The sequence below is a fragment of the Lepisosteus oculatus genome, chromosome 5, assembly GCF_040954835.1.
Source record: "Lepisosteus oculatus isolate fLepOcu1 chromosome 5, fLepOcu1.hap2, whole genome shotgun sequence".
Classification (NCBI taxonomy): domain Eukaryota; kingdom Metazoa; phylum Chordata; class Actinopteri; order Semionotiformes; family Lepisosteidae; genus Lepisosteus; species Lepisosteus oculatus.
The window spans coordinates 42,716,800-42,732,187 of record NC_090700.1 but is presented as its reverse complement, the minus strand read 5'-3'; the positions used below and the strand labels follow the sequence as shown (position 1 = coordinate 42,732,187).

Genomic DNA, 15,388 nt, shown 5'->3' with positions numbered 1-15,388 from the left:
TTGTATTATTGTCACCAAAGGATAAAAATGAATGTTAATGAAAAGTATAGGTGTAACTGTTGCACATCATTGTGAGAATAACATATGATGTTCATTTGAGCTTGCATTAATACGAAGACAGACCACACGTTATTTATTACACAACACGTTCTTCTGCAGGCACTCCTGTGGTGCCATTGACCATATTACAACTTGCAGGTAAAAAATGAGCATTTGGAAGCCAGTTGAATTTCCTTATACTTAAATGACCTCTTTATTTATTTTGTGATGTGTGTATATGAAAACCACCCATACCTTTTTAAAACATGGGGATTTAGTGACATTTGTAAATGTCAGGAAAACCACAGGAGAGAACCATTTCCTTCTGTGTCACAAGTGGGGATGGTTTTAAACCATCAAGGCTTGCTGTCCTATTTATAGAACAATCACGTTGGGTGCATTTTGAAAAACAATGGGCTTTTATGATTACATAACTTGCTGTGACAGATATGTACTGATCTTCTGTGCTGCGTTTTGGCTGTAGTTTATATATTTGTTTAAGGTGTTTGCATTTTGGAGAATCTGCACACTTGCTGAGCAGCTAGGTGTTTCAGAAAAGCATTGAGCAAAGGTCAAAGCATAATAATCATCATCTTATATAGGTCTTCAATGATACAAGCATAATCATAAAAGAAGAATTAAAAGGCCAGTATTTAAATGCTTTTTGCAAATCAGTTTTTTTAAGAAAAACAAAGGTCAAAAGAAAGCACCCCTCTTACCCTGTTCGTCTGTGATAACACCCTTACAGAGCTTCTATCACAGGATGAAACTGAAGATGTCTGTGATAGAGTAAGGATATGAATTACGGCTAGGAATTTATCAATTAGATTATAAATCTACATAAATTGTCATATTTATTGGTTAGAGACATAGGCAGGGATCTACGGTGCCTTCAGAAAGTTTTCACCACCAAGTGTTGAAATAGATTACGAAAATAATACCATGCCATTCAGGGCAGAATTCAAACATGTCAAGAGAGAAAATTCAAAGACTCACAATGTTTTACCAACACCATTTCCTATTAAGTGGTATTGGAATCAACTGACCAGATCTGTTACATCGAAAAGGAGTTATCATTTAACAATAGTACTAAGTGAGTTAAAATCTTTCTTTAGATACAGGACGAAGAAGTGGTAACCAGTCCCCGTTACCAATCTGGACACTCCTAAAACATAAATTGCTCATAGGGCCTCATCACAGAGCTAAGGACTAGGGAAAAGTTTTGAATGTTTGTGTCTACAAAGTGTCAAGTAAACTCTGTAGAACGTTTCTGTGAATAATGATTATGATTTTCAAAAGCCATATATATATATTGTTCTAAATATTGTAGTGTCCCAGGAAAAACTTGAGGAGAACCTAATTTCTTCATACAGTATGTGACATTCGTATTTCAGATTATTCACTAATGTTATAGGTCTTGGATAAAACAGACAAGTGTAATTAGAGAACATCAATACTTTTTTGCCCGTGAAATCCAGTACGTTAAACAATGTCTACACCTCACGCTCTAATTGACATGCACTGCAGAAAGGAGTTATTCATAATTGCAACATTTGTATTGGGATTACTAGTCCTGAGATGAGCAACGTTTATACTCATTAAAACTACTGTATCTGCTAGCATATGAATCTCTTTATTTCTACAATGTGACTTTGTGGGAGAGTGGGAATTACCTGTTAAAAGAGTGTAAACAGGGTAGCCAGAAATCAGTGTTAAACAAGATTTGGGATTTTTGGATATCAAGTTGTAATGCTGTCTTGCTATTATGGGGGCAAAATGCAATGTCCAATTGGAAGAATTTTTAAATCTGGAAATCTGTAATGGAGAGACCAGGGTCCAGACATGGAGACCAAGGTATTGGAGTGTCAGGATTTGATAAACGGTTATCACAAAACAAATACAACAGAACGTTTGGTAGAACTAAGCCATCATTATAAACCTACAGGAATTGATATGGTTATTGGACAAAGACATGGATAATAACATACACTGACTTCAGAAAACACAACTAAAATGTTTTTCTCCTTTAAATTGTTGTGTATGTTGAGAGCATAAAAAAAATCATTTTAGTGCATTAAAAATCATTTCAGTGTGGGGTACCCCTGAACAAAAACAAATACACTGAATGATTTTTAATGCACTAAAATGATTTTTTTTATGCTCTCAACATACACAACAATTTAAAGGGGAAAAATTTTTTAGTTGTGTAACATAAATATAGGAAAAATTAAAAATATAAATATCTGCTTTACTGAAGTATTAACCATCTGTCCCTACCCCGAGTCAATACTTTATACTCTTAGTACATCTCTTGCGTATGTCTGTAGCAGCTTTGCACATCTTGATATGCAAAATTTCAGGATTTTGTCCATTCTTCCTAACAGATTTACTCAAGCTCTGTAAAGTTGGATGGGGAACATGGGTGAACTGGGATTCCATTCTGGGCCCCAGTGTTGCTTTGGTGTTTATTGCCATACATGCATGTACATTGGAAATCTTATTCACTCTGATCTCTCGGGACATACAGTACACAGTACAGCACACGACACCATACACTGTAGACAGTACATTACGACACGATGAATAATATAACTAGAACAATAGCTATGTAGTAGTGAGAGAGAAAAACATGCAAAAAGTGCATCAAGCAGACGTGTATCGAGTCTGAGGTATTGCAGGATGTGCACTGTAGTAGGGTAGAAGCTGTTCTCAAGCCTAGTGGTCCATGCTTTAATAGTACGGTACCACCTGCCAGAGCGCACGGGGTAAAACAGTTTGTGGCTGGGATAGTTGGGATGCTGAATGATGGATTTGGCTTTATTGCCACAGCGGATGGTATGAATCTCACTGATTGATGGTAATCACATCCCATAATCCTCCTGTGTCATGCAATGACAAAGACACAGCCAAATACAGGATTTGCCAGTATTTGGCTCCATTCACTGTTCCCTCTATCCTGACAAGTGCCCTAGTCCTTGCCGCTGCGAAACATCCCCATCAGATGATGCTGCCCCCATCATCATTCATGACAGGGACAGTGATACACAGTGATGAGCTTTATTCAGTTTGCGCCACACATAGTGCTTTGCATTCAACCCAAAGAGTTCAATTTTTTTTCATCAGACCAGAGAATATTTTGCCACGTGGTGTCAGGATGTACCACACAGCTTTTTACAAACTATTATTCTCTATCTAACAGTGCTCCAAAAGAGCCTAAAGCTGGTGCAGAGATTGTAGTTCCTGTACAGATTCTTTCAACTCTGTGCCATGGAACTCTGTACCTCCGACAGGATGGTCATTAGTTTCTTGGTCACTTCTCTAATTAAGGTCCTTCTTGCCCGGTTGCTGTATTCTGTCCTGACTGTGCTCCTGGGAACTTTAAGCACCCTAGATATACTGTATTTTGTATCCCTCTACTGATCTATGCCTCCTCACAATCGTGTTTCAAAGTTGTACAGACAGCGCCTTGGTCCTGACGCTGGAGTTTTTACTCTGCTAACTGAGATGCATTATATAAAGAGGTGTGTGTCTTCTGAAGTTATGTCGACCCATTGAACTGACCACAGGTGGACTAGATTAAAATTTTAAACTGATCTCACAAGGAAGTTGTGTCATAGCAAAGGGGGTAAATACTTACCAAATCAAGACTTTTTAAATAACATTTTCCATAAGTTTAATTCCACTTCAACATTATAGAGTAATTTGTGTAGATCAGTGATAAAATATCCTGTATAAGTATGCGACATTTGTATTTGAGTTTGCAGCATGAATTGGGAAAAATACAAGGAGGGGTGAATACTTTCTGAAGGCATGGTAGGTTTTTGTACCACAGAAAACAAAGCTTGTGAAGGAAACATATTTACGGTGTAGAGTTCATGCTTTCTTGAAAATAAATTCTTTGGCTAATGGTTTAAACATATGATATATCGACCACATTTAGATCAGACATACAATTTAGTTGTTGTACATGCATAAGACTGGGTAATAGCATGTAATTCATGACAGCATTCACATCTGCACAGACACTTACATCAAACTTCCAGCAAGGATTTGGCCAAAGGATTTGTTAGTTTCAAATATGCGAGTCACCCTCCGATCTCTATATAGAAATTTGAAAATTAAATGCTCTCTGCAGAAGAGCAGGCTGCCATATTGTAATGCTTATCAAAGTATTAACAAATCTGTTAACATTTTGTTATTGTTTTAAGTGAAAGCAATTGTGGCAACATCCATTTTTTGTAGCAAGTCTAGACAGCTCGCATGTTTCTGGAGAGATTTTAGTCCAGATACACATTAACTTAATAAGAAAATGCACAAGAGCTACTAAGGAGGAATGGAGAGATAATTAAGAGTGGTTAAAAAATGAAATCTTTAGCCTTGTTAACAGGGTACCTACAAACCCACACTGGAAGCAGAAGAAGATTCTGTTTGTTTGTTTGTTTGTTTGTTTGTTTGTTTGTTTGTTTGTTTGTTTGTTTGTTTGTTTGTTTGTTTGTTTGCTTGCTTGCTTTTTGAGTCTCTGACATCCCTATTACACAAACAAAACCTGTTTCAATGATAAAACATGGACAACCCAAATTCAGTCCATCCTGGTGTATAAGTCATGTGATCTACCAGAGATGTAAGTTATAAGGCAAGGAACAACACAGCTGACTGAATTGCAAGATCTGATATGAGATGGGAGATCATTCCACAGCCTTGGAGCAACACCAGACAAAGCTTGTCTCCCAAACGCAGGGTCTCACTTTGGGAACCGGAAGAAGGCTGGAATCTGAGCTGCACCACCAGTGTACAGGTATGGAGGGAGTTAACAGCTCAGGAGCCAGACCTTTCAAGCAATTAAATATAAGCAGTAGGATTTTAATTGTTATTCTAAAATCCACAGGGAGGATGCTAAACCAGGAGAGGTCTGCTCAGCCATTTGAGCCTAGAAGCCATTGTAGATCCACTTACAAGCTGAACATTATAACAATTAAGCCTGGAAAATACAAAATAATGCCTTTGCTTCAGACTGTGAAAGACGTGGCTTTGTAGGGGTAATGTTCTGAATATGAAGAAAGAAACCTTCGCCAAGCAAAACCTGGATCAAAGAAGACAATGCCTGACTCCAGTACTCAGACTGATTCCTATACCCTCAGCAACTGAGGATGGCACAGTTGTGAACTGACATTGATGCAAGATGTATTGATTTGGTTGCCCCGTTAGTGCTGTAAATTCTGTTAGACCTTTGCATCTGTTGGAGTGCAGGAAGGCTCTACGTGCCAGGAGCCAGGAGAAGTGGTCTAGTTAAGCAGTCACACCAGTCAGCAGGAGTCATCCAGTTCCCGAGATGTATGAACACCACCTTCCATTTATTTCATTTTTTGGTTTGTTTTTCATTGTTTTGCTTTGTGGCTTTTGTTTAACCGATTAAAATGAGCAGTGCAGGTAGGGGGTGTCTGATGTGTTCAAGTTTCTCAGACTTGTTGACAAGGGATCAGGAGGCTTCAAGGGGCTGTAAATTGTTTCCTGCAGCTGGTCAGATGGTATTACAAAACAAAATAGCAGACATTCTTAGATGAGTGTTTAACTTTCATGTGGGAATAAATTAACTCCTGGATTTGATGAAACTGCTTGAAGCCACATCAGGCCAACACAGTATTTTATATATAATATACTCTCAATCTCTTCAGGCAGCCATGGGAAGGCCGGAGTCACAGAACCGACATTGATCATTATACCTTTAAAATTTAGCGTTCGGCTCCGCTGCTGCTGCTGTACTCCCACCATATTATAACAAGATCATGCCTGGGTTTTTTTGCAATACTTTATTTTGAATTTCAAAAATAAGGAATTCATAAATATTTATTAAGTTTATAACATGGTGTCCTGGACAAAGAATGTTTGTTCACCTGCCTGTTTTCTTCAAGAAGGAACTTGCCGGTTTTGACAGGTAATATTATCATTTTAAAAATGTATTTGCTGTAGACCTGTGTGGCAACTCTTCATAGCAAATCTAGCTATTCAGTTGCATGAATTATATAAAAAAATTATATAATTATGTATAATGAACAACTGTGAAAAAAATATGCTAATACCATAAGTAATGCAATAACTGCAGTGTACAATACAATGCACATGTTAAATGCTGTATACAAAGAGATTACCCGCTGGCTTAAAAAACATTTTATAGTATATCTGACAATAGAATACATGTACATGAACTGTTGGCACCCTTTTCACTGCAAATTAAAACCCATTGAAAGCTGTTGACTAACTGAAATTGCATAGAAAAACACACAAACCTTTTTAATTGCGATATTAATACACAATGAGCTCTGCTACATGGGGCAGCAGCACAACCAATATGAAAAGGAATATGAGATCAAATGTTATTCTGCTGTGTGTTTTTTACTGAATCTCTGAACCTCAACCTACATGAAACTATGAATTAAAAACACTGTTAGGCATAATTTGTCCCCCAAAAAAGAGCTATTTCCTTTTTAGATGTAGTATATTTTCCCTGGCAATGGCATTATTTTTTTGGCCTCAATCCCAGTTTCATTTAAAGTTAGTTGTTGTCTAACCCCACCACACACACTCCTTGAGCAGCATTGTTAAAGCCAAAGATTGTGAGATTGCGATTACTGATGTGACAAGTACCTTTGTTCTGTTGTTTGCATTCTGAAGGTGATGAATCTTGATTATTTACCTCAGACTGCTTTAGGCAAATAAGAACTCTCTTAAAAATACTGTATTTTTGTTGTTTTAATCTGTTTTAACACTGCGCCACCCAATTAAGGAACATGATGAAGTGTGTTTAGCCAAAACTAGTGCAAACAGTCCGTGGATCAAGAACGTTGTGAAATACAAATGTTTTAATCAGTAGAGCACATAAACATTTATTTAATTTTCCCTCTATAATGTTACACTGTCTACCCTCTAGAACTAAAAATCAATAATGAGCTTGAGTGTTGTTAACAGAACATTTTGTGATTTTTTTTCTGTATATCTTGACTTCTCAATGCGACATTACTAACCCGGAAATGAATAAGAGTGATTTTACTATTTGGCTTTCTTCCCTGGTGACAGGACTAACTGCAGTCAGGAATCAAAAACATGATTCCTGACTGTGCTGATTCCTGTTAAAATTTGTATGGTTTGAAGCTAGGGTAATGTTTTAGAAATAAAGATGATTAAAAAGCAGCGCTAACAAATCATTGTTGTTTTCTATAACTTGTTTTTGTCTTTTGCATATTTTGCTTTCATTATCCCATCAGAACAATTCAGAATTGTTAACAATCAATTCCAAAATGTTCATCGATCCATTGAAATTAAATTCAGACCATTTTTTTTCCCAAACTGAAACTGAACATCAGGTGAACTGGAGATTTACCAGATGAAATATTAAACTGAGGTCCTGACTGCTTGGTCATTAAAGATCCCTGGGCACTGCTCATAACAAAAGCCATATCAACCCACAACTCACAACCGGCAACCCACTGAAGCTCAGCAGGTGTGAGCCTGGCCAGTACCTGGATGTGAGACCTCCTGAGGAAAACTAAGGCTCCTGCTGCTGGAAGAGATAATAATGGGGCCAGCAGGGGGCATTCACCCTGCAGTCTGTGTGGGTCCTAATGCCCCAGTATAGTGATGGGGACACTATACTGTAAAAAGGCGCTGTCCTTTTGATGAAACGTAAAACTGATAAAACGTAAAACTCTCTGTGGTCATTAAAAATCCCAGGGCATTTCTCAAAAAGAGTATGGGTGTAACCCTGGCTAAGTTTCCCCCTGACCTTTACCAATCATGGCCTCCTAATAATCCCCATCTATTAATTGGCTTCATTGCTCTGTTCTCCTTCCCACTGATAGTTGATGTGTTGTGAGTTACTGGCGCACTATGGCTGCTGTCACATCACTCAAGTGGATGCTGCACATTGATGGTGGTGTCCACATTACCTGTAAAGCACTTTGAGTGGAGTGTCCAGAAAAGCGCTATGTAAGTGTAAGCAATTATTATTATTAATAAAAGTGATGATCACCTCCATTCTTCTGGCTACTACAGTCTGGCTTCCCTATTGTTACACCTTAATTCAGCTGGTCAAGCTCTTACTCACTTCTTAATTCTTATCTGCTGGGTAATGGGGCTTCTTGCAATGAATGGCCACTTTGCTGCACCTGAGATGTGGATAAATTGGGTCCTGTTTGTTAAGCATTTTGGGACCCTTTGGAATGAAAGGTGCTATATAAATTAAAACAATTGTCCCTGTTATTTGCATCCTAATGTTGTTGGTATTATTATTACTTTCATTGTAGTCATTAATAATATTAATTCCATCATTATTATTATCACTTTCACAAATCTGTTTTTCTTTATCCTTTGCCTCTTTATCACAGCACATTTAGACTGATAAAGAAATCGGCATTTGTTGACAAAACCCCCAGTTACAAATCAATTTGAAAACGAGTCTACCATTGGGCCAACAAATCAAATACACTGGAAAAAATAATAAGATCTTGTCAAATTTTATGACATCAGTAATACAGCAGTCAGTCTCTGTTGGCCCAGGGAGGAGGTCTTTGTCTGCCTGGCAGTGTACCTGTGAGCCACTGGGGCTGTGCTGGAAACATCTGGCAACTGGTCCTGTTAACCTGGGAATCCTGGGAATGGCTTGCACCCAGACCTACCTCACCCTGGCTGAAATATGTCCCCGAGATCTCTTGAATATAAAATCTGGGGTTGATCATTGCCTCCTGAAGGTTTACTGCAATAAATGCCCTCTTTCCCAGTGGGTTTATCTTCCTTATACAGCATTTTTTTCATGATGACTTATTGTGTCATGTTTTCACGAAGGTTTCACCAAAATGCCACTGTGCTCAGATTCACTGCACTCTGATTTAACTATAGTAAACATGTAGAACCCTCTACCCTTCTGTTGTTATCTGTTTATTTTGTTTGCTGTTTTTGAAATTATTTAATTGAAATAAGTATACATTTCAAGAAATTTTAGATTTGAAAATATTTAAACAAAGGAACGGGTAATCTTATTAGGAACAATAATTAATGTTTAATTCCATGTGATGCATATAAAATTACCCTCTTTTGAGTTTGGATTATAGTAGTTTGTGTTAACAGGAAAGGTTTGTTGATGTTGATAAACACCACTGTCTTGACACTTGGAAAGAATGCAGACTGTATTTAACTCAGCAGATCAGTTTACTCAGTCTTTTCACCTAGTTTTGTGGTTCACCTCAGGAAAGACAAATAAATGCAGTGATCTCATCCCATTGTCAGTGAACAATATCTCGAATGACTCTGACCTTGCTTGGTTTACAATTACATCATCTAGTCCATATGTTATAAATCACAAACTTTACCCTGCTGCAAGACAACAGTAAAGATAACATTACAGTAAAAACTGAGAGCCTGACCATCAAATGTGGCTCTCTAGCTGAGTGATACATGCATATGATCTTAGTCATAAAACCACTTCTAAGAGGGATTTGAAGAATGGTTTCATGTGTCCTGTGTTTAAAGAATTGCCTTGCAGCTTCCCTTAAAACACATCCTTTTATGTCGACAGTGTATTTGTTAAAGTCAAATGCTAGCAACCGTTGGTGGCCTATTGTCTGTTATAAATTGTTAAATCACGTTAAAAATGCACCATAGCTTTCCTGAGCATAAACATTTCTGAGGTTGTATTCCAGACCATAACTCATTCTAATGAACACAACTGGCCCTAAAGCTTCTTATTCAGAAGACAATGTTGGCATAATTACACTTACAAGCTCAGGAGCCTGACAGTGATCCGGAACAAGCACAAATGCCTCAATTTCTGATTTGAGTCCTGGTCAAGCTTTCCTTCTGCTTTTTCACAAATTGGATTTAAACCTCATCAGTTCGATTTGATTTAAGGTTTAAAGACCAATGTGGCGCTTGTTTCATTTAGTTTGCAGTAGTGTGATCAACTTGTAGTTTCTCCTAATCTGTAATCAATTTGTTTTCAGTATGCAACTCTGAGGAGTAATTGTGCAACTGAGATTGCTAGAGCCAAGATTAATGCCTTCTAGAGTTAAATAAATGAGTCCCCCTGACCACAGCCAATTACTTCGTCCGAAAAGGAAAATATTTTCCATCTTACTCACAGTCCTCTTTGTCTCTTAGCCTCCTGAGCTCCTTCTGTTTGTCTGTTTGGATGCTAACCTTTTACCTTTTTACAGATGGAATGCTCTCTGTTTTATCTCTTCACTCCCACACAGTTTAACTGTGTCTCCTGATTTGTGCTTCTTGTAGCAAAGTGGAAGAAAGTTTTCCTTAAGCCACCATTGCATAACTAATAAGGTATTATAAAAAAAAAAGTAAATTGGGAACAGATTGTTTAAAAGGTTTATTTGGAGAGCATGTGAAACATTTTGCCTTTTTTATGCTGAAATCTGAATCTGTTCTTACTAACTTGCTTTCCTTTGCAGACAAATAATATTTTGCACTCCATACCAATGTTGTCAACACTGTTTTTGTGCTTCTAGTCAATGGTTACATGTCCTCTATTTTAAGGAACTGGTGATTTCCTTTGTCTTTTGCTGCGAAGCCAACAAGACTGTCTCCTGGCCGGTAATTTAAAAGAGGAGTGAAAATGCATTAGGGAAAATTTCAAAGTGAGACCTGGCGGCTGTAGAGTCTTAACTTCGAAGTAAGAGGCAACAAAGTAGCAGCTGATTTTGGTGAGTGTACTGTAATTGAGTATGTAGGACAATTATACACCAGAGGTCAGTGCTGAAGAACTGGAGCTCCCCTGTAACCACCTCCCTCAATCTGTGCACTGTTTCTCATTCTTCTTGTTATGATAGATTGCGTGGGTGCACACATGTGTGAGCGAACAAAACTGCAGCATTACCATCAATTGGCAAATCAAAGATTGTTCCTTTCCAAAAAAATGTGAGATTTTTATGTTTTCTATTAGTGTTTTATATAATTGGAATTCCAGTTCTCAAATTGCTTGCGTGCTGATGGCTGTTTTTTTTTTGTGACATTTTTCTGGCTGCTGCCGAGCCTGATAAACACTTAAACCCACAAGTGAGGAGCCCCTTTTAACCATTTCCTTGCATCTGGCTTTAACATTTTGATTTTTATTATGATTAATATTCAGTTCCTTTTCCCACTCTGGCTGGAGCTGTTACAGGCAAATGTAAATTGTACTTTTAATTTGTGTTTACCTCAGCTTCAAGTGGTGCTTCAGCAAACCAGCATTGTTTTACCACTCATCTTGCCTCATGGCACAGAGCAAGACAGAGAGTATGTCTCTATGTAGACATCCGCTGTGTTTGTTCCATTTTATCTGAATTTATCTTAAATATGTGCTTTAATCAGCCTGTCACAGCTGTGACTGTCAGTTGTCACCCACCCAATGTGATTGCACTTTAAATGCTTAGCACTTTACTGAATTACTGGGCCAGAAACAACCATCCTCAAGAACAAAATTGCAGCTTGCGTCATGCTAAGACTTGAAAGTGATTGTAACTACAAGCATTGTACAGCATGCGCATAGGTCACTTTGTCAGCCACAGTGCTCATCATGTATGGGTGGGTGCAGTACTGACATCACTATTTGTGCAGCTGGATTTTTTTTTCAATGTGTTACCAGACAAGTCATTTGAGAGCAAATGATCATTCACAGTTATTCCCTGGAGACCCATTTATGCAGGAGGATGTTTAAGGGGGCAATCCAAGTGCAGTACCTCGCTCAAGGTTACACCTGTAGTGCCCAAACTGGGAATTCAACCCAAGACCTTCCTGTCCAAGGCCCTAATCTTTGCTCCACACTGCTGCCTAAAGCTTCTTTCAGTATATATTAAGTTTGCAGCCACTATCACCAATAAGTCATTCCATTATAGATTAATTTTGTTCTCATTTTGTAGGTCCTTAGAACTCCAAGAATTTGGTCAACATTTATGGCCAAATCCATCATTTTCAGCTCACGTATTGTGGTCATTCCTTTTATGATTATTGTCTTGGTACCGTCATCCCTTAAGGCCAGTAATAAATACAGAAAAAACACAAACAGTGTTCTGAATATTTTGTTCTGCTGTTGTTGTAGTAAGTGACCTCACAAAGTCAGGATCCTCTTGAAATTCAAAAGTAAAATTAACAAGTGTTTTTTTTGTTAGTATTTTAAAAACATAAAGGAGTCAGTGTGATCGGTGACAGGCTTGTGTGTTTGAAGAGAAGTGAAGGGCAGATGTTGATGAAAGGATACAGTAGCTCTGCTTTCTGCTGCCAGATGTGAGTGGAAATGACAGTGCTGATTGGGTCTTCCCTCCCTTAGGGTGAGTCTCGGTCACTGCTTCTCCAGGTGAGCAGCCCTGAGGAGTGACCTTGCCTCCTTGGCTTCTGTCCTGTTTTTGTGTTTTGCTCTAACCATTTGCCTCTCTCCAGGATTTATTTTTTCCCCAAGCAGAATGACCTAAGCTTCTTGGTAACAAACTCTGGATTAACACTTACTAGTTTTAGTTCTACTTAGAGTTTCGCCCAGGTAGTTTTTCCTTACGTCTGTTGATGGATGTTTTTTGTCTAAATTACAGCCCTGCAGCTCACATCTAGCAACCCACTGAAGCTAAGGAGGTGTGAGCCTGGTCAGTACCTGGATGGGAGACCTCCTGGAAAACTAAGATTGCTGCTGGAGGAGGTGCTGCTGGGGCCAGTAGGGCTGCTCACCCTGCAGTCATAGTGGGTCATAATGCCCCAGTATAATGACGGGGACACTGTACTGTAAAAAGGCGCCGTCCTTCGGATGAGACATAAAACCGAGGTCCTGACTCTCCGTGGTCATTAAAAATCCCAGGGTGTTTCTCGAAAAGAGTAGCGGTGAAACCCCGGTGTCCTGGCCAAATTTCACATTGGCCCTTATCAATCATGGCCTCCTAATAATCCCCATCTATGAATTGGCTACATTACTCTGTTCTCTTCCCCACTGATAGTTGATGTTTGATGAGCAATCTGGCACACTATGGGTCCCCATCACCTGTAAAGCACTTTGAGTTGAGTGTCCAGAAATGTAAGTGTAAACAATTATTAATAATTATTATAAATTGCATTTTAATCCCTTTTAGTTGCATTTATCATAGACTCCTTAATAAAGAGGTACACATTTAATAAGGAGTGGTGTTTTGGCTCAATGAAAAGTTTGTAAGAAATCAGCAGATGATGTTTCTCTGGACCTAACCGGTGTTTACAGCAGAGTACCAGCTATTTTCATCTGAATTACTTCATCCTTGTCAGGTGCTGAAGTCACATGACTTCCTTATCAGACTGGAGGGCACTGAAGGATCTTCAGCAGTGCAAGATCGGGTTACTGTATTCCAGCAGAATTTTTAAACTCCCACTGTTTGAAAATTTCCAGTTGCATGTGATGTGTGCATTCCAAAAAATGAAAATAGCTAAGAATTAAACTCCTTTTAAAATTAAAAGGAGAGCTATGATGATGGTTAGCACCACTCTGTATAATCTGCCTGTAGTAGTATGAATAAATGTCTTCTCTCCTTGCATTTTGTGTAGCCATTTTTCTAATGTAAATGATGTCATAATTTTATCAGACAAGACTGATGAACATCCCGTTGGTGGCTGAGAGATGAATATCTTGCTTGTTAAACTGCAAAGAGTTAATCACCACAATGCATTTCCCTCCCATCGCGCTCCATGTGCTATTTCTCTCCCATTGCCAGAGCAGTTACCATATGGGCTGAGCCTCAGCCAGTCAGCTACTAAATTACAAACGGCCTTTTCACAGCAAATTGAATGGGAGTGCCTGTCAGTTACTGCCTCTCTCCTGTGGCTGGACCACAAGTGCACCTGCATAGAGAAGCTCTGGCTCTGAGGCTGTGTAAGGAGCTCCCGTTGTTTACCTTAACGGGCCCTGGCCTCGGCCCGGCTGGCCCATCTCCCTTATGCAGAGAGGGGAAAGACTTCCAAAACAAACTGCTTTGAGCTCTGGCCTTAGGCTTTGCGTTACATTTTATTTGACAACGCGCAAGGCAGGCCTACATTTAGGATTTCATCAGATCTGACCACAGCCTCTCCATGAGGCTTAATGAATCTCACGTGCTCTGTGCACATCTTTGCTCTTTCACACAGCTCGCTGTCGCTTTGTTTTGTTGTTGGGCTTCAAAGGTGACGACCTGCAGTTGTTACTGCTCAACAGCATGATCTATGTCTTACACTACCATTTCGGAAACAAAGAGCAAGGCTGCAACTGTCTGTGGGGAGCCAAAAAAAAAGAAAGAAATAAGAAATCAACGGCCACCTATGGTTCTCTGGTTTCACCCAATCCAAGCGCAAAACAAAAAAAACATTCTGTTTCCCCAGCAGAGCGAGGGAGGGTGTGGAATTTGACCACAGCTTCATCCCCCCAGGGCAGGTTTAAACTGGAAGTCCCACTTGAGCGCGCAAAGAGGCTTTGAGCACTGGAGCGGCAAGGGGAAAAATGCACCGTGTGGAGGTGGTGAGAAGGCCCATCCATTAAGAGAGGCAGCTGTTAGGGCAGCAGAGGTGGTGCATCTCTCTGTGATGTGACAGCTGACAGAAGGATCCTTCACGACGCGTGCAAAGTCTTTGCTTCAGTCAGAAGGACTCCACGCCATAGTCTCACATGGCCTTGCTCCACCGCTCAACACCCAGGGTGCATAGAGTGCAGCGGTAACCATGAAATAAGACCACATTCCCTAACCATCCAGGCTCAGAGCACGTCAATGATGGGGTTTTTAATTAAAAATTCCACTTTGTATGTTACAGCTCTTTTTCTCTGGCACATTTCGGCTAGACAAGGGACAGACAGAGCCGGATGGCAGTGGCAGGCTATGCAGAGCACTGGTGAGTCAGCAGAGGAGAAGTGCTCAAAGAATGACAGAAATATCATGCGTGGTGCTTTTAAAGGCGCACAAAGCCAGTGATGTGTTCCAAACTTGGCATTTGTTAATAAAGAAACAGATTGTAAATGTTTGCTTCCAGGCCTTGTTTATTTTAGAATTACCTAAGCTTTATCCTTAGGTGCTTAGAATTATTGAATGATGACAACTTTGGCTTTTTAACACCTGACCTGCTACTGATGTGTGAGCAGGTAACCTGTCATTGTATCTCTTTAGCTGTACAAATTGGCTAGATTTTTGGTTTTCTCAATTCTGAACCTGAATGATTTTTGTATGGCTGCATTTCAGGGCATATTGTCTCGATCAACTTTACAGCTTTAGTGGTGATTGGGTTAGTTCATTGAATTGAAGGGCAATTATGAATACTCAAAAGAGTTTTGTTTCCAAGCTCAATGACTAGTTTTAGGGGCACTGTTTTTAGATCCATTTTCTTTTTATTCTTTGAGTCC

The 15,388-nt window shown here is 39.2% G+C and overlaps 1 long non-coding RNA gene across 1 annotated transcript; it reads left to right on the top strand.

Moving 5' to 3' along the window:
* The first annotated feature begins 5,030 nt into the window (after positions 1 to 5,030).
* On the top strand, positions 5,031 to 14,974 carry LOC138239152 (uncharacterized). Its single transcript, XR_011189578.1, has 3 exons — positions 5,031 to 5,971; positions 12,600 to 14,692; positions 14,806 to 14,974. It is a non-coding gene; the product is annotated as an uncharacterized lncRNA (long non-coding RNA).
* The last annotated feature ends 414 nt before the right edge of the window (positions 14,975 to 15,388 follow it).